General features: G+C 39.0%; 1 pseudogene; it reads right to left on the bottom strand.

The window, feature by feature from the left end:
- Positions 1-4,171: 4,171 nt before the first annotated feature.
- Positions 4,172-7,009, bottom strand: LOC147456978 (uncharacterized; annotated as a pseudogene).
- Between the last annotated feature and the right edge of the window lie 18,813 nt (positions 7,010-25,822).

Genomic DNA, 25,822 nt, shown 5'->3' with positions numbered 1-25,822 from the left:
AAGGAATACTCCGATGACAATGCAAAGTTCCCACTGTTTGCAATGAATGTTTTTACAATATTGTGTGGTAAGCATCCCCTCCCACTAAACGCAGAAAGACTAATTCTGATTGAGAAACAGTTTGCTCTACACGTATTTGGCATTGGGTATGGGTTCCAAGCACTCAGAGCCCCCTATTTCATGTCCTACACAGCTCAGGATCTGGCTATAGGGATTGAAGACTCAAAAAGCTTAGATCCATACAACAAGTGGTTGTTTCTGAGGGAAAGAAGACACATGATGCCCATGGGGATGCTTCCATCAATAGAGGAACGAGCTCATCTATAGAGCTTGCAAATCGAAGAGGTACAAAGTGAGGAAGAAAGAGGTGCATCGAAGAGGATAAAAACGACGGGCTCAGGTCCATCTTCTCCCGCTCCTAACTCATGACCATTGCCACCTTGCATGGCACTCTGCCGCATTTGAAGCTCCCCAAGCCACATGTTTCTTCTCTTTGTGGATGTGTTGTAAAGACCGTGTAATTTCTAAACTCTTAAGAAGTTCCTTCTGCCTTGCTCTATGAATTAGTCGTCTATAAGTCCATTGGTGTAACTCTAATAGGCTATTGGCCTTATCTTTTCCTCCCCCATGTCTAGTGTGCTTTAAATAACCTGTTCTTTCCATGTGGTGGGTTTTTTCCATGCCTTGTGTGGACCATATTGATAGTGAACCGTATGTCTTGGCAAAATATGGACCATGGTTGAACAGTATGTGCTGCATTGAAATAAAACAAAATGGTTAGTAGAGTACAATTTAAACTTTTGTTTTGTATACGTAGAATGCCAACCCACAATGTAATGTGTGATATGTTTCCCACCCCACCCTATAAGGTAAGACTTTTTCCAATCCAGTAAGGCTGCTTGAAATGATGTGAGCTTACTTTGGTCCCAAGAATGTTGCTCAACATAGTGGAAAATTTTATCGAGTGATTTCCACACGTTTGCCTTGTGATTCTGGATTGCCCCACCACCAGCATTGTCTTTAACCACTTTATGTAACTTTTTCCATTTGTTGAACAGGTTTCTCATTTCTTCTCTATCTGAATATTTGAGGCTAAACCCAAGGAACCTTCTTGCCTTCACTCCGCCTATCGATGCTTTCCTCGGTACCTTGTACCGACTTTGAAACATCTTAGGGTCCTCTTCGATTTGGACATTTCCTCCATGCAAACCAATGTCTGAGAGCACTCCCTCTAATGCTTTGATCACTCTTTTTTACTCACTCTCTGACTTTAATGTCCATGCAAAACATATGTACAAATGAACCACCTTTTCAATTATTCGACAAAGTGCATGAAGTGTACAAACGTGAACTCTACTTAGAGGAATATTAAGCACTGGTTTAAAAGTCTTATCTTGAAGATGTCTGTTGGGAGCTCTATTCCATTGCAGACTCTCAAGAGATTGTGCATCAGCCATGCAATATAAGCATGGATTTGCCACAGCTGCTCCATGTGTTATGTTGTACATACACTTAAGAGTCTTTAAGTCACCTGCCATGTGCCATTCCACTGTGTAGTCACCAAATTCACCACTGAAAGAACGGCTCCATTTCTTTGTTCACTGATGATAGAAGGAATTTGGGTTTGACTAAAAACCCAATCGAGGATTTCAAAATTTTCCTTATCAACCTGTAGTGAAAAAACAAAAACACAAAATCAACAACCAAATAATCAATATTTTGTTATCATAGAGTGAACGAAGTATACCTGAAATGATCCTAGAGTTAGAATGTTGTTTTTGGATTGCACGCTGAAGTATCGTGGATCCTCTTTTATTATTGATGGATCCAGAGCTCTGTTCATGAGGGTAATGGTGACTCTCTCCAGCTTCTTGTTCTTCAGCACCTCACACTCATCAGGCTTCAAAACAAACTTGAGAACCCCACCGCACTCCTCTTGACTGATGTCAAAGAAGTGAACTACATACCTTTGCAATGCTTCAAGATCAAGAAGAGGTTGTTGTGCTCGTTAAACTGTACCTCTTTGCCGCCCTTGCATAAGAACTTTGCTTCAAATATGGAATGGTGACCCAAGTTTCTCAACACCTCATCGTTTACGTACCGGTGAGTAGCCTTTACATGTGATGGATTTGACATCAATGATCCTCTCTGTAGTTTATTTTGAGACCTTTTAGCTAATGCTTTCAGGAGTTCCTTGTATCCCATCTGCGAGATGCCACTCTCATCAAGTATTGCTTGCACTTCCATTGGTTCCAATTGATTCTCGTTCATGAAGGAGGTAAGGAGCCTCCCTTTCAAGTTACGAATTTTTTTCTGAGCTATCATCTCTTCAACTACTTGGTAGAGAGCGGAATGCATGCACAAACAAATGGATGGGACAATGCCATCTGAGACCCACCGATTTGGTTGCCTTACCAAACTTTAGGGACCCTTGGAAATCTTGGAGGACCTTGCGCTTGAAAGAAAACAAGGACCAATGGTCTCGAGTTGGCCATTCTGCACTCTGCAATGAGGGTGTCTCCACGGCTTCTAACCTACCATAGCCTTGGCTTGAATTTGATACAACGTACTTGTGGGAGTACATGAATATTCGCTGCTCGATAAGTTTTTTTGACGAGACATTAGGAAACATAAGCTCCCCAATGTGAGCATGCACAACCATGAACGTGTCTGAGAGGCACTCAAGTGGTTGCTCCTCAACTAAGCTGGATGGAAAAACATCTTTACAAATGCCCTTAGTCAAACAAAATGATCGGATGCACGTTAAACATGATATATGCATGGGATAGCTAAACCATGAGGACTTACAATGAGGTGAAAATTGAGTTGAAGCTCTGTGCAGGTGGATCTCAACTGGACTGTACATGTGTTGCACGATGGCCACCATTCCAGACTTGCTTTCTTTGAATGCCAATAGTCTTCCCTTCCAATGGCATTCCAGTATGCCTCGACATCGTACGTGATGAGGTCCAACACTCGACGGTTGCATGTAGACCCATGAACCCTTCTTGAATACCTATGGGATCCATCCACCCTTTGAATTTTTTGTGTTGTGCAACACAATCTCTTGTATCTATGGTCTGGGCCGTCTATGCGTGTTAGCGGTGGACATGCTTGGGAAGTTGGGCTTAAGAAGGGATTGGGAATGGGTGGGAGAAAGGTGAGGGAGAAAAGTGGGCAAGGCTGTGGGCTACTGTGTGTGGGTACTATGGAGAGAGAATGAGGAGCTGAAGGGAGGGTAAGGTGAGATGTATATGGTGGCTTTGACAGTAGAGATAGAGAAAGAGGGGAGGAGTGAGAGGATAGTGGTAGCTGTGGGCTATGGGGTGTGGGACTGTAGAGGGTTGATGGAGGTGTGAGAGAACGGGGAGCTGTGGAGAGAGGAAGAGAGTGGTGGAAAGCTTTTGGCTATGGCTGCCTTGACTGTAGAGAGAGAATGGGAGGAGGGAGCAGAGGGAGAGTGTGGGAGAGAAAGTAGTGATAGGGGGAGAGAAAAGTGGATTTTGGGGGTGGAATTTGACTTTTTGAAGTTAGTATATGTTTTGGAACAGTTTTGGAGGCAAATGAGTCAATTTTGACACTTTAAAAAAAAAATCATTTTTTAGGGTTTTTAAGCCTGCGCATGTTTTCTTTTGGGGAGGTCCCTCCCTTCTTTTATGACACCTCATTCCCCCTTTTACACCCCCCCCCCCCAGCCTCCCTCCCCCCACTCTCTAAGAACCAAGCATTGAAAAGGGAGACAATTAGGCTGCACTTCTACCATTCCTCCCCCTTTAGGTGATATCCCAAGAGCCCTCTCATTGGTTCTCCCTTAAGCCTTCACTAATCAAAAAGGCCAAAGGAGAGTCCATATTTTTCCTAATTTGAAAGATATCAACAATGTAGGTGTGCTCCGCAGTAAATGTCTGCACGAGCCAGCCAAAAAAAAAAAGGAACATGCATATTTTTACTTCACGTAACATAATCTAACAAGGCATAGTAGAAAACATATCCTCTTATCAAAAGAGGTCAAGGCTACGCTCGGCGGAACCTCTAAGAGTACGTCCTCCAATGTACTCTCTGTCGGCACACTCCATCAGTATTCTGGGCTTGGCATCGAAAGAGTTGTTGTCCACGCTCTCTCCATCTTGTCGGTCGTAGATAAGACATTGACCCTTATGATAAAACAATCCTAGCAATAGTGTTTCCACCTACAAATTACAATTAGAACGTGATCTAATTGAAGAAAACTACAAGCATGCTTTTCAATCAGCAAATAAATTTACTTACTCTCTCAATCTCAATGGTCTTTCGCACATAGCCATTGGGGATCAAAATAAGAATGGTGTGTATCATTTTAAATCCCATCTTGATGGCATGGCCAGATAGAATGCCAAAGTGATCAGTGGATCTTAAGGTGATGTACCACCCATTGTCTGCCACATACTTAGAAGCTATTATGGCCACTTTCTTACTTAATTTTTGAGAGAATTGATTCCATGGAGGGACCTGCATATTACACATTGTTAATTTATTTAAAGTTCCAAAACTATCATAGACTGTCCATTGAGGTTTTGAAGAATGCATACCTCGTTCTCCAAAAATTTCTCAACTTTAAAACTTTTTGGAAAATCCGCGAACAAAAGAGAGGCCACTTCATTGCTCTTTTCCCCATCAACATTAGTTGAATGTAGAAAATCCAAGATCCTGCATACAATCAAACACATGTATTTCAAACATTCACAACACACACCACACATAGTCAATCTTTCTTCTCACATGTATTTACCATTTCTCATCATTGAGAGAAATTTTGTAAACATCTAGCATGTTGCCAATAATTGTCACATGGAAAGAAACTCCATAATCTGAAAATAAAATATTTCATAAAGACTTGTTGAGTAGATAGAAAGTGACATCTAGATATCTTTACAAGCAAGTTTACATGTGGAACCTTGACCAAATTTTTTGTTCTTTTTGGGGGACTTCTTGGGCTTCTTGGATTTAACAAATTCCAATCATTTCTTTATAGAGGAGATTGTACTAGTGTTTACTCTTTTTGAAGAGGTGGCTTTCTTGGAAGTGGAGTCAATCTCCTCAATACCCTCTTCATTAATTTCAAGAACGTTCTCTAAAGCAAACAAAAATATGTTTCTCTCACAAACATAGTCTAAATAGTATGAGCACTTTAACAATTTTGTACTTTTAAAAAATGCCAAAAAATAACATTTGTATAAGTTTCCTTCGTCACGTGGGTAGGTGCCTCGAGTGTTATCTAGCGACCAAGGGCAATACTCAATTTCCCAAGCAAGCAAACCATAACCTCTCATCCATAGTGGATACAAACACTCCTTACAAGAGAGGTCCCTCTCCAACAAAGTTTGATCGTAAAGTTGAATTAGCCGTAAACATAAAATGCATTTAACTTTCTTCGAGCTCCTTTACCGAGTGACTTATTTATATACAAAATCTAAGTACAAAATAGAATATCAATCATAAAGATATCAATTGTATTATCTAAATAATACTCTCCTCGAAGACTCCATGAGCTTTGGACATTTTTTATCCGACTTTTTTGTGTTGAGCTTACTCAAAAGCTCCACAAAAGCTTTATCAATGTGCTCCCTCAACTGGTGATGAAACCATGCTTCAAAGCCCTCCGGCATTTCATCAATCATTTTCCCTTTGATCCTTAAGCATTCCTTCAAGACACTTCCCCAATATCATTATTTATGCAAGTACATTTTAAATTTCATTGCACTAATATAACGCTCAAAATTAACATCATCTACACGGCAATGCAGCAAAGAGTGCAATATTTCCTTTTTTCTATAGAGAAAACAATAAACAAACCATAAATGCATTGATTCATTTGATGATTTCAAGCCAAGGATTATTACCTTTCCACTGATATTTTAGAAGTTGCCAAAGAGTGGACCTTGTCTCTTGTAAGGCCCACATGATCCTTTTCTCTTATCCAATTGAAATTAGATAACAAAGAGAAGAACCCTTGGCCATTGGTGGGGTTGGAAATGGCCAACATCTATGCTGCATTTGCACAAAATAAAATAAAATAAAATAAAATTTTCAATCCAATAAATCCTATCCAAATGACATGTCAACTTACAATTTTGTAGAAATTCAAACATGAATGGTGAGAAGAGAAAGGGTTTACCTTATAAGCTCTTTTTTTGAATATTTTTTTAACTCTTCCTTGAGCAACCATTTCCTTTTCTGGCACTAAAATTGATGGATCATTGATCTCTTGCATCTATTTGATAAGATACATGTCAAACTCTTCCTTTTGTAGAGCAAGTAGAAAAAAAAGTAAGATTTTACAAAATTATGCCAAGATTTAGAAATTACATAAAAAGTATACTTTAAGGAAAAAAAGTATACCTTTCTTCTGAGCATTGCCAATAAAAGAGCAAGAGCGTTATACCAACTCCCTTTAGATGCCTTCTTCTCGCAAGCAAGCTCTACCTCTATCCATGGAACAAGAAGATCTCCTGACCAAAATTTGTGCTCACAGTGGTTCTACCAATCCTAAACCACAATATCTTAAAAAATGGAAAGAGAATGACGTAGATAAAGTAATAGAATTTTTTTTAAAAAACAACAAATAAGCCTATTCATTTTGAGAGCGTAGAGCTAGCATAAGCTTCCACTCTGCACTTCTATCAACATAGACAAATTGACACTTGACAGACAATGTCTCCACTTTATCATTGAAAATTCTACAACAACAAAAGGGAAAAATAGAAATCATAGAGTAATATAAGACAACCTTATATTAAACAAAAAACAAATGACGTACGTGTTTTTATCAAGCGCATCCAAATTTTCAAGCCGTGATTGCCATCCCAAACAATAACTTTCTTTGCCCTTAAGTCTTCCCACTCAAGAGGAAGGAAATTATCAAAATCATCGATTATTTCTTGCCAAACAAGCCCTCATTTATCTTTGTCTAAGTCGGAAATGTCATGGATACTTGAGAGTCATTCGTTGCCTGCATCATCACCTGTGTCATCGCCTACATCATCACTAGAAGGCTCTAGAAGAATCTAGAAGGATCTAGAAGATTCTAGAAGGTTCTAAAAAGTATCAAGGAGATTCTAGAAGTTTCTAGAAGCATGGAGACAATTCCAAAAGAATCTAAAGTTTTTGGAAAGCTCTAGAAAGTGAAAGAGGGATCTAGAAGGTTCTAGAAGAACTAGAAGGATCAAGAAGTTTCTAGAAGCTTGGAGAAGACTCCGGAAGAATCTAGAAGTTTCTGGAAAGCTCTAGAAAATTGAAGAAGGATAAAGAAGGTTCTAGAAGATTCTAACCTCCTCATGAAGAACCTAGAAAGTTCTAACCTCCTCAAGTAACCTCCTTAAGCACTAATATAAATAGGGGTCTTGGGCCACAAGCCCCTCAGTCTTGTGAACACTAGTTGTGAGGCTCTTATGAGAAAATCCCTCTTCTAGTTCTTATGTTAAAGTCTTGTCCCTGCAATCAAGACTTGTCTTGTACTCAAGTCATATAATCCAAGTCTTGTATCTAGCTCTCTTAATAAAGTACTAAGTCTTATAATCAATATTAAGCTTATCATCAAGTCCAAGTTCGCGTACATTGTGAGCGCCTCCTCTTGCTCTCTTCTAGCTATATACGCGCTCATACATTTTGGCAAGACTACCATCTCTTAATCTTATCAAGATATCATGGAGCCGATGATGGAAGGTGTCATCAACGCATTGCAAAGCATCCAAGCTCAGTTATAAGAACTTCGTGAGAGTAACTCTCAACTTCAATCAGAGCAACCCCTAATCTTGGGACCGGCGTTGCAAGATCTTCAACATTAAATTCAAGAGCTTCAAGAGACAAGCACACATTAAGCACAAGCTGTAAGATCCAGCTATTCTCAACAACATAAGAAGGAGCCGAAGGTCAACATGCCTGAAAAATTTGATGGGACTAGATCAAAGTTTAGAGGCTTTCTCCAACAAGTATGTCTCTTCATTTGAATGCCACGAGAGTGCTATCCAGATGATTCCTTTCAAGTAGGCCTTATTGGGACCCTCCTCTCGGGTACGGCTCTCTCTTGGTTTGCTACCTTACTTAAAAAAAGAACCTCCTCTCCTTCATGACTTTGAAGCTTTTGTGCGGGAGTTATCGGCAAATTTTGGGGATACTAATAGAGGAAGGGTTGTTGAACCTCCTCTCCTTCATGACTTTGAAGCTTTTGTGCGGGAGTTATCGTCAAATTTTGGGGATACTAATAGAGCAAGGGTTGTTGAAACCAGACTTAGAAATCTCCACCAAGGATCAAGACTTGCATTCGTCTATGCATCCGCATTTCAACAGCTCACTTGTGATTTCACTTGGCATGAGGATATTTCATTAGACAATTTTGGTGGGGATTAAAGGATGACGTAAAAGATCTTTTATTGACTTATGCCAAAGGTTCACACACTAAGCGAGTTCATCTCTCAAGAAATAGATTCTGAATGTGATAATCTAATATTTGAGAGGAGACAAGAGAGGCGTCTCTGGGCACCATTGCGACCCCAAATAGAAGTGACACATAATGGATACACACCTCAATAGGGCCATGAATCAAGCATTGAACCCATGCAAATTGATTCAGCACAGTTTCAACCTCTCTCAGCCCAAGAGAAGCAAAGGCGACCCATTAATGGCTTATGTATGTATTACGGAGAGCAGGGGCACATAGTTCAACAGTGTCCAAGGAAGAGAAGGATAAAGGTTCATGGTGCAATGGCCTCAACATGGTCGGAAAACATGGACGTCCAATCCCAAAAGAGACCAATCGGTTGGACAAAGACAAGCAAAAAAAGGTCTCTTTCTTTCCATTGATTCCACTTCAAGTTTTATGCTACCAGTCAAGATCCATATGCCGGGTAGGCACATGGATTGTGCAGTATTACTAGATTTAGGTGCAATGGCGTGCTTCATGGACAAAGAATTTGCAAAAGAACAAGGCATACCACTTGTGGATAAGTCTAATCCCGCAACTCTAGAAGTCATTAATGGTCGTCCCCTCGCTTCAGGGGATGTCAAGTATGAAACTCGCCCCATAGAAGTAACATTGATGGAGCATGTTTCAAGAATAGCGTTCAATATTATACAAAGCCCCAACAATCGAATTGTTATTGGGCTTCCATGGCTTGAATTACACAATCCTGACATCAATTGGAGGGCTCAGAGAATTGAACCACGAAAAGTCCAAAAGAAGAAGGGAAGGCAGAATAGGCCTATATATCTTGCAGACAAGGTCTTCATGCGTGCAGCCAAAAAGTATCCAACTTTCTTGATATTTGCAACACCGACCAACACGTCAACAAAAAAAATCATGGAGGCATTGCCACGTCAATATCAAGATTACAATGATGTTTTTGAGAAGAAGAATGTAGACCTCTTACCGGAGCATCGACAATTGTTATAAACTTGTTGATCATCCTACAGTGTGACCACTCCACCTTGTGTAGAATGAATATCTATGATCTCCTCTTCTTCATGCACATCACTCAATATATCCTATTCTTCATGCCCATCACCCAATATATCCTCCTTTTGACGGACATTGGAAGAAGCAATGGAAGATCGTGCATTGGCCCTATATGCTGTAATGCCAGACCTTAATGTGTATCCTACTCCTAAAATAAAAAAACAATAAGACAACAACTAATTTAGTGAGTATGTAGAGACCAAAAAAAAGAACACAAATAGATTAATATAGTTCAACTTACTTTGAGAAATACTTGTTCTGCCACGTTTTGATGGTGAACAAACCATAATCTATCAGCCATAATAAACAACAGAAGTATTCTATGAGCGACAATACAAATAGAAACTTCAAAATTTTACCAGATAACAGCATATAATACAAATTAAATAAAAATCCCATTCTGAACTTTCTCAGGACAAACAAAGACAAATCCACTTCAATATGTGTCAATATAAATCCTTTTTGTCATTTATTTAGCTCTGCTCTACAACAAGTGTGTGAGTATGTAAGTGTCTTTGTGTGTACTACAACGAGTTTATTTGTGCTTGGTTGTGTAATATGAAAATGCATCATTGTAAGTGTGTTGATTTGTGTGAATGCAATTGTGGATATGTGTGTGTGGTTATGCATAATTGTTACTGTATGTGTGTGTGTGTGTTTATGCGTGACTATTACTGTATGTGTGTGTGTGTGTGTGTGTGTGTGTGTTTATCCATGATTGTTACTGTATGTGTGTGTGTGTGTGTGTGTGCGTATGCATGATTGTGTGTGTGTTTGTGCCATGTGTAAAAGTGTGTTGATGTGTGTGAATGCAAGTGTGTTTATGTATGTGTGTTTATGCATGATTGTTATTTTATGTGTGTGTGTATGCACGATTGTGTGTGTTTGTGCCATGTGTACAAGTGTGTTGATGTGTGTGAATGCAAGTGTGTATATATGTGTGTGTGTATGCATTATTTTTACTGAGTGTGTGTATGCAAGTGTAATGTGTGTGTGTGTGTGTGTATGCATGATTGTTACTGTGTGTGGGTGTGTATGCAAGTGTAATGTGTGTGTGTATGCATGATTGTCACTGTGTGTGTGTATGCAAGTATAATGTGTGTGTGTGTGTACATGATTGTGTGTGTGTGTTTGTGCCATGTGTTACTGTGTGGTTGTGTGTGTGAATGCAAGTGTGTTTGTGTGTGTGTATGCATCTCCGATCCGTCGGAGGAGCTCCATTGGAGCCCGTTTGGAGCTCCCCCATGCCTTGAAAGGCATTGTGAGAAGGCCAAGTGTGTATGTGTGTGTAAAAATGCTACATTTTTTACACACACACACAGTCATAAACTAAAAAAGTGCTACGTTTTTTACACACACACACACGGTTATATATGTGACTCTGTGTGTGTGTAAAAAATGTAGCATTTTTTTAGTTAAGTTATACACACACACACACACACACACAAGATGGTGAGAATTAGTGATTCGACACAAAAGCTAGGTGCACAAACAATTAAACCAACACATAAACAATTCTATACCAAGCTACTAATTGAAATAATAGAATAAAAGTCATAGTAAAAATGCTATATTCTATATGTAACTTAAACACACACAATCAATATATATATATATATATATATATATATATATATATATATATATATGTATGTATATATATACATATATATATATATTATACGTGTTCAAAAATGCTATGTTTTTTACACACACACACAGAGTTATAAACAACAAAAAAAGCTACGTTTTTTACACACACACATAATGTGTGTGTGTGTGTAAAAAACATAGCATTTTTTTGGTTAAGTTATACATGCACACACACACACACACACACACACACACACAAGATGGTGAGAATTAGCGATTAAGCACAAAAAAAAGGTGCACAAAAACTTAACTTACAAAAATGCTACACAGTGAGATATATATATATATATACACACACACACAGACAAAAGATAGAGGCATATACATAACTTAACTTTAAAAATTGCTACCTTGTTTACACACAGACACACACAATTATACACACACACACACACACACACAAGATGGAGACATATATATAACTTAACTAGAAAAAAGCTACATTTTTTACACGCATTCAGTCATACACACACACACACACACACACACACACACACACACACAAGATGGAGACATATACATAACTTAATTTTAAAAAATTCTACAATAATTACACTCACACATAGTCATATATATGTATACACACACACACACAAGATGGAGGCACTATTATACTGCATTAAATGCAGTCCTTGAATCACCATTTAGAAATTAAATGGCCTGCCAAACTTGATGACAAACTCCACTGGCAAGCACCAAATTATAGATTGTACGTATTTAAAAATTATAACTTACCAGTTTGAATGCACATCTTCAATTATGATTTTCAATATTCTTTGAGCAGTCTCTGTTAATGCACAATATCTTTTACAAATGTCTTATACACAAAATCCATGGGTCTTTTCGTCTACCTGCCAATCTTTCACTTTCATTCACCTTCACCACTTTCATTAACCTTCGCTTCATCTTTCAATGTCATTAACCTTCACCACCTTGACTTAACCTACCACAGTTTTCTTGCATCTCCACCGTGTAATCTTTTTCTTGAGATAATATGTCCAACATGAAAGTGATAACTTGGAAAGTTGGTGTTCAGATAGTCAACCACGACATTCAGTTGAGGGGAAACTCATTGTTGCTTAGTGCTTACTATTTTTAGAGTTCGCTACCTCCATCTTGCAATTTTCATGGATATTTGGACAGACAGGTCAAGAAGGACTACCTTGCAATGGAAGAGAAAACAACAATAACTTGTCATTATTGTCAGAAGGTTGTTACTTGTGTTGTTGCTTGTCCTTGCAAAATCTAGTATGCTCTGCCTAGAGATGGTACAATGCTGCGAGTGGCAATACATTTTGGTAAACATTGTCATAATGTTAAGGCGGGAACCTCTAGGGCTGCTATTTCAAGAGTGCGGAGAGTGGTAGGTGCAGTACTTAAAATTGAAAAGGGTGGCCCAAGAAAAATTCAAATGTTGGTGGTGCAACAACTTGCGCTTAACTCCTTGATCGGTGAGGAAGCTGAAGTTACATCCGCTGGACAATTCAATAATTTTTTGGAAGAAATGATGCCACTTGTTCAAACGAAAGGGTATGAGAAACTCAATTTTGAGTTTTTTGACTATTATTGATTTAACTTTCTTGGGATGCATCATGTAGGTTTTCTTCAATTGTTTCAAAAGAGAGGAAGAGTCAAGGTGTTGTTATTGGGGATGAATGTGGTAGTATTTTATTGCTTCAAAAAAAGTGCATGTTTCCTTCCCTGGGAGTAAATTTCTTGGATTGGGGGAAGAGGATGACAAGTGATTCCTATTTAAAATGTCCACTAAGGGACCAAGTTCTGGGATTGATCTAGTAAATCGGATGAAAAGAAGTGGAACTGGTGACTTAAGAAATGCGTGGGTGCATTTTGATTTTACCCATAGAATAAATGGATGGGCAAACAATGTCATGCTCACTTTACAATCCAAGGTAACGTTTGAGTATTTAAATATCTCATACTTTTTTCATCATTAAATATGAGAAGATATGAGTGACAATAGTTATGTTGAATATCTTGCACCATACGATCACTGCAGATAATTGCTATATGTAAATCTAAAGAGGAGGATGCAAAGACTCAAGTTATTTTTGGGAGAATCTTAATTCAACAATGCAAAAGTACGGACATGGTGCAACTGACTTTGCAGGTTTTATGTATGATGAGGCTGGTTCAAATTGGAATTCTATTCGAATAGTCTTCAATGGAGGGACATGAATGGTCATGCCTATTTCATGGGGAGCAGAGTCTGCACAAATATTCTAAAAAGTGGATACCTCAACATCTAACAAATCAACACATTGATATGTGTAAGGAATGGAGATCTTGTAAGACCATTGTGCTTGCATATCAAAAGGCACTTTCAATTCAAAAATGGTGGAGACAACATCTATCTAGAAAGAGCATCACAAGAGTGAGCAAATGGTTTAAATGGTGGGAGCAACACATTTCACATTGGGGAGGAATTGGAATAGATGTAAGTACCTTTATGACAATTTATATTTTTTAGGGAAATTTATAAACTTTGCATACATGAAATTTTATAAATTTTAATGCATGTTTGTTTGAATTTCATAGGCTGGTCCAAGTCCGTGGGAGCGAGAACAAATTCCCAATGTTAATTTATCAGAAAGTGTGCATGCCAGTTGGTTAGCGGGTGAAGGTGGAAAGAGAAAAATATCCTTGTATGATGCATGTGTAACAGATGTTATAAATTCATATATTCAACGTGCAAAGTGTTTAGGATATACTACTGGGTGTTATATAGGACTGGGTCCCACAATGGAGATCTTGCTTTCTTGAGTTGAATCTCAACAAACTCCAACTCCTACCAACGTGGCCCATCTATTACACGAGGCTGTTGTAGGGACTCCAATGTATGCATATCCACTTTTTCATGGAGACAAAGAAACAGTAAAACACAAAAAGAGGGATATAACAGGAACAAGTAGCTCCCATAGCCCGCAATATTTCATGGAATCTAGGCAAAGAAACCATCACGGTCGGCCCAAAAAAATCAGGTCTGATACCCAAAGACCAGGTATTTCTAACATTCCACTGCAAATTAGTGACGGTGATGATGATATTGGATCTCCAAAAGAAACAACCACACCTTTGTCATCTCAAAGAAACAATTCCATTGAGAGTGATGTGCCACTCACTCAGTGGGCCCTGAGGAGAATGCCCATTCAAAGTCAAAGAAAGTGTTTTGGAATAGTAGGGAGAAATGTTTTTGACAATCTCTTGCATAGTCGCTCTATTGGTCTTGTTGCTCCATGTATATGGTCCGAAAGAATTTTCAAGGGTAAAACAATTGAGCATTGGTTATGGTTTTGTAATCATGATATTTTTCATACTCGATCAATCAAAAGACAAGTCAAAGATTTAACTCCTGCTCCAAATGTTTGGCCAGTAGCAAGAGGGACAAATATCTCCACACAGGAACTTGCAGCACTGCATCAGAGTGGATTTAGGACAGAGAATGCAATGGTAAATGCGCAACCTCTAGGTGGCAATTGCGAAGAAGGTGGTGGCATCTCACAGAAGAAAAAGTGGAGGCATGGAAATTCTAAATAGGCTATCAAGAAATTGGAAGCATGTAGTAGTATGACAATTATATTTTTGGATGAAGTGAAAAGGTCTCAAGAGAATGTAGTTTTTTGAGTTCTCACTGAAAACAGTTATGAGATTCATATAAAAGGGAGTAGCATGCACGTTCCGGATTTTCAAAAACGACAGAAGACAAATAAATCCTTTTTGGCATGCAAATATATAAACTATGTGTACACGAAAGTGCTCGAGACTTGAACTAAGGAGCACATGATTATTCATCAGCCAACCCTCTCACCAATGGACATTGCATTTATTCTTAGACAACCAAGGACAATCTCTCCCCCCATTTAATTACTGTTGGTTTGATATGCGTCTTTCACTAAACTAGATAATTGTTCTATGATATTAAAGTGATTTTTTGCATTTATTTTAGTTTATTTTACTTGTGATTATTTATCTTTGAAAACCATTGTTTATGCAGCATAGGATTTCAAATTTCAAGCCAAAGGCAGAAGCAACTTGCAAGCTATTTGGCACAAAATTACTCGCCTTTTAGAGTGACCATTATATTTATGGAATTTAGGACTTTTTGTACTCTAATTTTGGTCGTATCCTATGGTAGTTAATTGAATGTACTTACATCCTCAAACTTACGTTGTTTCAAAAAGCTCAAGCTTGGGAAAAATAGTATTGTCTCTATTTGACATATTTCTGACTTTATCGCATGTATATATGCTGTGGACTTATTTGAGTCTGATGACATGTGCTGCAAACATATTTGACTCTAATGGCATGAGTTGTGGAATGGTGACTTTTTTGGTTCACATTTTCACGTCGTTATGCCCTCTCGGTCTCTCTCTCTCTCTCTCTCTCTGCATAGTGATATACAACTCTAGAGTTTTATTTTGTCTCTCTAAAGATTTTAGAAGAGAAGTCACTCTCTCTTTCTCTCAAGAATTTATGATTTCTTCTTCCAAAGGTAATGCACATAGATACTATCTCTCTAGAGTTTATACTTTCTGAAGTGCGCGAGCGAGAGCATGTGTTTGTGTGTGTGCAGCAATGGAGAAGAGAGGAGAAGAGGAGACCTTGTGTTTACAGGGGCTAAAACTCACTCTCTACATGTGAGACCCCTTATTTTATTATGTACATAATGAATAAGTATAGTGGGAGGGCACCTGGCCTAACCGACCACATGGGGCTTTACCCCAACAACCTCCCAGGTAAAGGCCAATGTGGCGGTGAGAGAGAAAAAAAAACCGTACAAAACCTGTACAAGGCCATCACAAGTATGACTTGAGCCACTGGCTCACTGAATCTGTGTGCATCCAGCTCTAATTGTAGAGGAAGTATAGAGCGATCGATACCATACTCCTCACTAAAGCTACACACATCCTGCAGGTATCTCACCGTACGCTGCAAAGTACCCCTATGCTCAAGGCCAACGTCAGTCACTGCATGACTAACTGTTCCCACTGCAAATGCACCTATTGCAAATGCAATCTCGGGTCTCGAGATGAATATCTCGTACATGAGACTCCCGAATGCCGATGCAATCCTAGCAATATTTGTCAATCTGACCATCTCAGTGAAATCTGCTCAGAACTCGACTCATGGAAATCACCCTGACACCCGAACTCCAATCCGTGGAATCCATCCTTGTGTCCATCGCATGTCACATGCACACCAAGAGCATCTGTCTGTCATGAACCCTCTGTGGTAAGAGCAATGCCTAGCTCTAACTCACATACATCAGCCGCTGGCCTAAGCATATCCATGAATGACTGAATCACGGTTGAATCCTCAGAACTCAAGCCATGCATATCCGTCATCGTATCCATGAATGACATGTCCTGCTGCACAACTCGCTCAACATGCTCACAAATTGGAGCATCATGCAACCTATCCATAAAGAAGACATGCCTCATCTCTCTGCATGGATGCGTACTCACGAAAACTGTGCCGTCTCGCACATGACGTACTCGCATCGCATGAATCATGCCAACTCTAGCACCTCTAGCCATAACTAGTTGTCCACAATGCAATCTGAAACTGTGCTCATCCAGCACTACCTGGCATCTGCTGTCTCGTAAGTGACTCAAAGAGATCAAGCTCTGCGTCAAACCTGGCACATGGCGTACATCTCGTAAGACATATGATGCACCACTCGGCAACGATAGTCTGACATCTCCTACACCAACTATGTCATGCACTGAACCATCAGCTAGACACACACATCCAACCATACCACTAGCATATGTGCTAAACCACTCACAACTCGGCGTGACGTGAAACCTAGCACTCACATCTAGTATCCAATGCGAAGGTAATGTGTCATCAAAAACCAACATAAGAAAGTCAAGAGTAAACATGGAAGCAAAGTTGACATCTCCATCACGCGTAGTCACATACGCTACATCCGCTCCCACATCAGCCAAAGTGATAGCATCTTGTTTGCAAGATCGTCCTGTGATTGTAGGCATCTCTCTAGACTCATTTTTGCCAAAAGCATTGCACAATCTTTGCCATAACTCTTGCGGCTGTATATGCATCCAAACCAATGTGATAAACAGACTCACCAAGGTGTAACATGATCGTCAAACGTGCAAGCTCATCCAAGTCCTCCCACTCATCGTCAGTCATAGACTCTGGCCTAGCATCCATGCCCTGTAGTGGAAACACTTGGCCCAACTGAGTCAATGCATCATGCATACCTGCTTTCCAATGCTCAAAGTTTGAACCATCAAACTTTGTATGGAAAAACACAAACCCTGAGAATGATGTACATGTCAAATCCATGGCGATAACTTGTGACAAGACCAAGCACAAGTCGATCAACTGACAATAGCCAAAGCCTGGCTAACTCATACACCAAGTACTGTCAAAATACAACTCAAGCTAGCATAAGCTGTCTAAGACAACTATCAACAAATATGGCAATCAATGTAATGAAACAAGTGAGAAAAACCGCTCAAATGATGCCAAAACACCCGCTCTAATCCAAGAGCACTATGTGGTAATCGATGAAACTATCATCAAAAATCTCCCTCCTGAAGAGATTACCACATGTATGTCAAATGACATAATCCGGTGAGCAAACACTCTCACAATGCAATGCCAAAACACTATGGCAAAGCAACCACTGAGTGCCAAATGCAATCAAAACACGATTGCAAACCATGTGCATAAACAAATAAACTCGCAAGAAAATTCCGGCAGAGTTTCGGCAGTATTTGGCTATCTAACCATAATAACCATACATGCCATAAACATGAGCAAATCATGCACAAAATCTGCACTCAAGCATACATGAGCTGCCCCAAAGTCTCAGCTCTGTAAACTTGGAAAACAATCCTCTAATCCGAAACACAAAGTTCATCAACCACACTCTACAAGCGAAGCATATACTAGCATAAACGTGGATGCAAACCAACCAAAAATGTGACCCAAATTGATGCTCAAAATAGCTGAAAGTTAGCCCACATATGCCATTGGAAGGCGAAGAATACCATCTGCCGAAAAGCGCACATCATGTGCAAACGAGCATCAAGCATGTACCAGGTGTGTATCAAACAACATCCAAATTAGCTGAAAATTCAGCTCACAATCATGCTATAAATGTTTGCAAAACTCTCTACAAATCTATGCACCACACTTTCCAAAATCTGCTCAATCGCATAAGTTAGTGCACATAACCTGTGATGAAACCACTCTCGAACCTGAGAGTCCACAAGAATGCATACATCCATGAACTGTTCTCAATGTGTGTGCATAAATGTTTTGAAAATATCAACCCACACTCTCTTCACTGAGAGAAAAACATCAATGTGCAAAACAAGAGAATGACACAAGCTCAATCCGAGCTCTCTGAATGTAGCAAATCACCACAATATGCATACATAATCTTCAACTTTTTGAATACCCTGCAGCCTATCAGCTCATATCTTCCAAACCGCTCAGAATTTGCAGAAACTTCCTTCTGCAAAGTTGTAGACCACGCAAAAACGATTGGGCATCATGTGAATGGACCTGAAATGTGATGTTTATACAGGTCAAAATAGAAATATGCACCTGTGTACCCTAGACGTGTAGGGAGTCTGAGTGACGTATCTCAAAATTCGTGAAGGTTTTGAGAAAACTTTCTTCTGAAAAGTTGAAGAGGACAAAAAACTGGTCAAGAATCGCGAGAATCGGCTTGAATGAAAATGTTTTGGTAGGCCAAAATGGATCTGCAAAAACGTGCTACAATTTTTGTTGCTTCTCTGTCTGGTTCCCCGCGGAGCTCCAATGGTGCTCCCAATCCCTGAGCTCTAATACCAATTGAAGTGCGCGAGCAAGAGCGTGTGTTTGTGTGTGTGCAGCAATAGAGAAGAGAGGAGAAGAGGAGACCTTGTGTTTGCAGGGGCCAAAACTCACTCTCTACATGTGAGCCCCCTTATTCTATTATGTACATAATGAATAAGTATAGTGGGCGGGCACCTGGCCTAACCGGCCACATGGGGCTTTACCCCAACACTTTCTCTCTCTGTCAACCACACATGGAGTTTTATGATGATTGAAAATTACATTAAATATATAATTTATGCTATGGCACATGTTTGGTTTAAAAAAACCAAAAGATTGCTAAAATTGTCAAAAAAACTTGAAATGAAAAACACTCAAATGTTAAATCCCCATCTTCTAAAGTGTGTGCTTGAAGCACTACATCATCCGCATACAACAAAAGCATGATTTCCACATTGCAAATAGTGACCTCTTCAATGCCTTCTTCTTGCATAAATAGTGACTACCACATTGCAAATAGTGACCTCTTCAATGCCTTCTTCTTGCATAAAGTGAAGTACCATTTGTTCCAATTGATCAATGCATAACCAAAAGAGTTGGTGACAATGGACATACGTGTTTAACCCAATAGTACTTGCAATTTTTTTTGAAATTCCTCTTTCCATTTGCACACATCACCTTCTCATAGATTCAAGAAAAAATTGCAAGCATAAACTCACTTGGCACTTGGATTCCTCCATCTTTCTCCACAAATTGTTACATGGAATCATATCAAAGGCATTCTTAAAGTCCACAAAACAACAATACAATCACTTTCCTTTCAACCGGGTTTCATCCATGAGAACACGAAGAGTGACGACATGATTAATGGTATTATGGCATTTACAAAAACTCTCTTGTCCTTTTGCAAAATTGTCATTATCTTCAGCCCAATCACTCAATTTCACCTCCATTACACACCCAAACATCTTTTCTATAAGAGAGGGAGGGTGGGATTGAGGGAGGGGGAAGATTCACAAAGATCAAAGGTGCACTAGAAGGAAGACAAAGAGGTGGAAGATCAACCTAAAAGTAGGAAGAAGAAGAGGAAGAGGTGTCACATCCATTTCCTATTACGACACGACATGGAAGAGTATAATTTTGTTGAATATGTTCAAAATCAGCAAGCTTCTATCACCTACGGCCAACTCCTAGCACGAAATTTCAAGTTGAGGAGGCTATGGTCAAATATGTGAGGACAAGAAAAAGTTCTAAGGTTAAGAAAAGTGGTGGAAAAGCTCTCATGTTGAATAAGCAGTTAGTCCAAGATTATATGTATAGAGGAGCGAAGACGTGTGATGATGGATGCTATCAATATGCAAGAGATTAGAGCTCAAATTTCTATCAAAATTGTTATGAAGTGAAGATGGTCAATCACAAAAGCGCAAGTGCTATGGTATTAGAGAGGATGTGAAGGTTTCTATTTTTGGCAGTTAAAGCTTGGTGGATTGTTTCAGGTGGTGAATGCTTGGTGGATGTTTTTATTTTTGGCAATGAATGCTTGGTGGATTGTTTCTTTCATGGAGACATAAGCTCATTATGCATATTCTATGTCTCTAAGAGGACCATGGCTAGAGCAAGGAAAGGAGTCCTCTTGATTTGATGTGGAGCTAGAGAAAGTATCATTGTGCACAACATGCACATGAGAGAGAGAGAGAGAGAGAGAGAGAGAGAGAGAGAGAGAGAGAGAGATTTTAGATAGATACATTTTATTATCATCCTCGGAGGTCAAATATGACCTATGGGACCAAAGTTACATGTGATATAGTATGTGTATGGATGATGAGTGCTCTTGATGCTCCAAAATTGTGGTGATGACAATCAAAAAAAGCAGGGCCCACACTGTGGCTGGGAGAGGAAAGTGTACGGTAGGTCTAAGCCATGGATGAAAATGTGAGAGAAGCAAGTTCGGATGTGACCAAAAGCTGAGCACCTAGTAGTGGGTGGCACTCAGACTCTGGAGCTTGCAGTGAGCATAATGTGCACAATCAATTTGATTCTTCTCCATTGTCCCAATTCCATGTCTCGCGTCGAAGGAAATGGGAGCTAAGCTGAATGGTTGCGATAGTGTGTATTGCCAACAAGGGGATAGGCTCAGGCATGTAAGTGTGAGTACGGTTTTCTCTTTCAGAGAAGAACACGGTTTTGTAGCTGGGGGAAATATGGGTGGTGTAATGTATGAAGTGTGAACCACTGAATTTCTCCTAAGCCGTAATAGATTGGCGTTGTAGAAAAGCTTCAGTCACTTGGGAGTCAATTGAAGCATCATGTAGCAAGTGTAATGCATCCCATATCCCAAACCACTTCTTTATGTCTTGCATCCATCTTGTGCTGAAGATCTTGCTTTTATGCATCTTTTAAACTTTTTTACTTGCTTCCCATGCAATTGTAGGAAGTTGGTGTGAGGGGTTTTGATGCATCTTTATCATGTACTCCACAACCCTTTTCATAACCATAACCTCAATTGGAAGAGATCCCAAATCAAGAAGTAGGAGCATATATGGTGTTTGTGTCTTAACTTGGAGAAAGTTTGTAAAAAAATTCTTTTTGACATTCTCAAACTCTTTCCAAGTAGACCTTGAGATGCTCCCGCCCCACACTTCAACTCCATAAAGAAGAAACGGTGTCGCCAATGCATCAAAAAGATACTTCTTGAGAAACCAACACCTGATGTTTTTGGCATTACACGTGTGCTCAAATGCATAATATGCTCTCTTTCTCGCTTCCAAACGACACATAGCACATTCATGCCACTTGTGATGGAAAAAACCTCAACGCCAAGGTACTCAAATCTCTCAACAACTGCAAGTGTCTCATTGTTGTACACAATGCATGGCTTCTCCTTATGGTTGTTTTTCAAAAGTATAACTTTTGTTTTGGATTCATTCACAATCAGCCCACTGTGCAAGCAAAACTTGTCAAGGACAATCATAAAATTTTGTGCATCTTCTAAAGTGTGTGCTAGAAGCACTACATCATTCACATACAACAAAAGCATGATTACCTCATTGAAAATAGTGACCTCTTCAATGCCTTCTTCTTGCATAAAGTCAAGTACCAATTGTTCCAATTGATCGATGCATATACCAAAGAGAGTTGGTAGCAATGGACATCCTTGTTTAACCCCAATAGTGCTTACAAATTTTTTGAAATTTCTCTTCCCATGCACAATTGACAAATCACCTTCTCATAGATTTGAGAAATCCCAAGCATAAACTCACTTGGTACTTGAAGTTCTTCCATCCTTCTCCACAAATTGTTACGTGGAATCATATCAAAAGATTTATTAAAGTCCTCAAAACAACAATTCTTGCCTTTCAACCTACATTCCTCCATGAGAACACAAAGAGTGACAAGATTATCAATGGTGCTATGGCATCGACAAAAATTCGCTTGTCCTTTTGCACGCTTGTCATTCTCTTCAGCCCAATCACTCGATTTTATCTCCATTATGCACCCAAACAACTTTTCCATAAGAGACCCAATCATTATAGTTCAGTAGTTGTTTACATTCTTTACATCCTCTCCTTTATGAAAATGCTTAACCCAATTAGTAATCCAATCATAAGGCATACCATGTTGAAGTGAAAGGTGGCATTGTGAATAAGTATAGTAGAAGATAATTGTGTGTACATAGTGCATGTTCCTAGTACAGTATAATCATGTGTACATAGTGTAACTATATCACTAAATAATAATATGACATGGAGAATCGGAAGCAAACTTTGAGTGTTTTCAAGCTGGAGTTTCGTAGTCAAAACTTCATTTTTGTGAATATATGTGATTTTTGTGGCACACAAAACAAGAGTTAGAACAAATACAAAAGATGCAGGAGGTTGAATGAACTTAAAGAGAAGCAAAGGTAACTTTATGTTCTACATCATAGGCATTGTAGGGTTTATTTTAGTGATGGGCTCTCAGTTCATAAGCTCCAAAATGTAGAATGGATCAATCAGTAGGCTATGAATGCTGCGCTAGGGGGCTTGTCATTTTGTTGTTTCGACTTACACTATATTGTCTAAATACAAAATTCATACTGTTTAAAGCAATATTAAATTTGTATTCTACTAAAACCTGTTAAACTAAGGTGGATGTGATTGTGGAGTAAACATGAGATGGTATTTCAAGATGATGTATTAGTTCTTAACGAGGCAGAAGCAAAAGATGGCATCACGAGTGTGACAAACCACACTGAATTTTATTTTCCTTGACCATCATATATTGTGTAAGTTTAGTTGGGAGTGGTTAAATATCGGGGTGCTTGCTCCCTTGTAGGTGTAGGTGATTGACTATGCCGGTCATGCAATTTTCATGGGAGGTAGCACCTTGCTCAGCTTTATATAGATTTGGTCACCCTTCTCAAGCAACTACATATGTGCAGGCACATCGGCAGATATGTGGGCTTAGAGTGTGCTGGTGTTGAGCTCAAAACCATGTGAGCTTCCTGTTGTGTATGATTCATGTGTTTTAAGGCCGTAAGGGATCCACAAGGGGCCAATTGGGCTGGCATTAATGGGTTTCTGAAGGGCTAGAATGGTGCTTTAGAATGTAGTGTTTAGAGTTTTTTACACGCCGATCTAAGCGGATCCTCAAACGGAGCTACATGGTGAAAGACATCAAAGTTTAAGTTTGGAATTCTTTTCATATCCTTGACAAACAGGGAAAGTGGAGAAAGGTGGCCAGAGTTGGTGTGAGTGTATAGATGTGAAGTACTCCCATTAACACTAAAATGGTAACAGGACACTTTTATGTCCTTGGACACTTTTGTGTCCTGTTAAGTGACCATTTTGCTTGAATTATTTGAAGAGTATGAAAATGAATTTCTAGGTGCTATATATCCAAAAAGTTGCGTTATGAGCTGAAAAAAACTTAGCACTTTTTTTGGAGTATCGATCTCACCATTAACCTTACTCTTGCACAACATTTTTGAACCTAAATTGTGTGAAAAAACGGGTCCTGTTTTTGGCTTTTTTTCAATTTTTGGCAACTATACCACTCTAAACTTCATGTTTGTGAGGTTTAGATGGCTAGAGGTTAGGGCTTCATAATTCTCAACATGTTTTGATGCTTGTAGGGAGAGCTAAGTGTTAAAATTGAAAGTTATGACCAATTTACAAGAATTGCATAATCCTGTTTTTTGGCCAAAATTAGCACTTTTATGATTTTTTTGGTGGCTTTCTTGATATCCAAATTCAATTTTGATTGTGTAAGTGTAATGTATAACATAAAGCTAATCTTTCTTGAGTTTTGGGGGACCTAATATGCTATATAGCATAGTATATGATGATGGTTGAGTTTTTTGATTGCTGAAGAATACGATACATTTTAGAGTAGCAAGTATAACTTTCTCAATATTGCTAGTTTCTTAGGCCAATTGTGTGTATTTTGTAGGTAGTAACCAAGCTAATCATATACTACAAACTTGGCTAGATATTGAGTAGTTTCTATGGGTTTCTAGAGGTCATAATGCTAAACCCAGTTTTTTCATGTTTGCTGTATTTAGCACTTTATCATTGCCCCCAAGGTTCCAATTGTAAGAGATCCATTACCCTTTTGACATTCTCCATGGCTTCTTTTGAATCCAAAGGCCCAAAGGGAACAAATAAAACATGTATATAGTATTTGTATTGAGCTTGACTATAGAAACTTTGATGATAGGTATGTAGAATGGCAAAAATCAAACTTTTTGTACCTATTTTTTATGCCCAAAAAAAAATTAGTAAGGTAAAAGCAACCATATGTTTTGGTCACTAACCCATTGAAGTTAACGGGGCATTTTATCTCAGGTCCTACAAAAATCCCCACTCTTATTTATATGCAATCAACCGTAAGAAATTGCTAATTTGGGCAAAATGCACTGGTCGATCAACTTTGGAGGCTTGTAGTGACCAAGGGATCAGAAAAATTACAAGTTTCTCATTTTTTCTATATGTAGTAGTTATTGAACTATAAGCTCATGAAAGGATTTTTCAAAATGAGTGGATCTACTATGGTTTTGGAATTTTTTTCCACAACCCTGAAAGGACACTTTTATGTCCTATTATGTTACCATTCTAGTGTTAAAGAGCATGCTAGTTCTTTTATATTGTCAACAAACGGGAAAGATATGGGTAGTGTAAGATTTGTCTGGGGCTAAAGATGTGGCGGATTGATCACCTCAAGAGGCATGACATTAGGGGGTTTTCTGGGGTCAGCTTGGTTCCCAAAGATGGTATGCATCATGTCAAGTTGATAGGATTTGAAGTTTCATCAATCGGAGTTAAGGTGGAGAAGATATGCTAGATCAAAGTTTGTTGAAGTTGGCACTGAGAAGATGCTAGATAAATGTTTCCATTTTTTCGTGCTTTTGTGAACAGTCTTAGGAGAGTCAAAGAGTGGCAAGAATGGGGGATTTCATGGTTGAGAAGGAGGGATTTTCCTTAAATGTCATGGAATGAGCATAAAATTCTCAAGCAGGCATGTTTGGATGATTTGGATTCTCAAAGGGCCTCTATAAGGAGGTTTGACTTTGCCTCTCTTGTCCAAAGTGGGCAGCCCGGTGAAGTACATGATTGCTTTGTCAAAAACCCTATCAACCAACATATCATTGGAAAGATCTTATAAATTAGGTTCTAAATCCCCACACTTTGACAAATTTAGAGCTGATTTGTAGAAGTTATGGCCTCCCCACCAAAGTTGACATGTGGGGAGAGATTCCATTTATAAGATGGAGTTGTCACATCACAAAACAAAATCTTCTAGAATATAAAAAATCTAATGGAATTCTATATACCAATGGATAGATCTCAATGAGTAAATTTCTAATTCAAAAGGTCTGAAAAGTTT

The sequence above is a fragment of the Adiantum capillus-veneris genome, chromosome 5 (genome assembly GCF_014529385.1).
Source record: "Adiantum capillus-veneris isolate H3 chromosome 5, ASM1452938v2, whole genome shotgun sequence".
Lineage (NCBI taxonomy): Eukaryota > Viridiplantae > Streptophyta > Polypodiopsida > Polypodiales > Pteridaceae > Adiantum > Adiantum capillus-veneris.
Note: the sequence above shows the minus strand (reverse complement) of the source record. Positions and strands in the feature narration are given on the sequence as shown.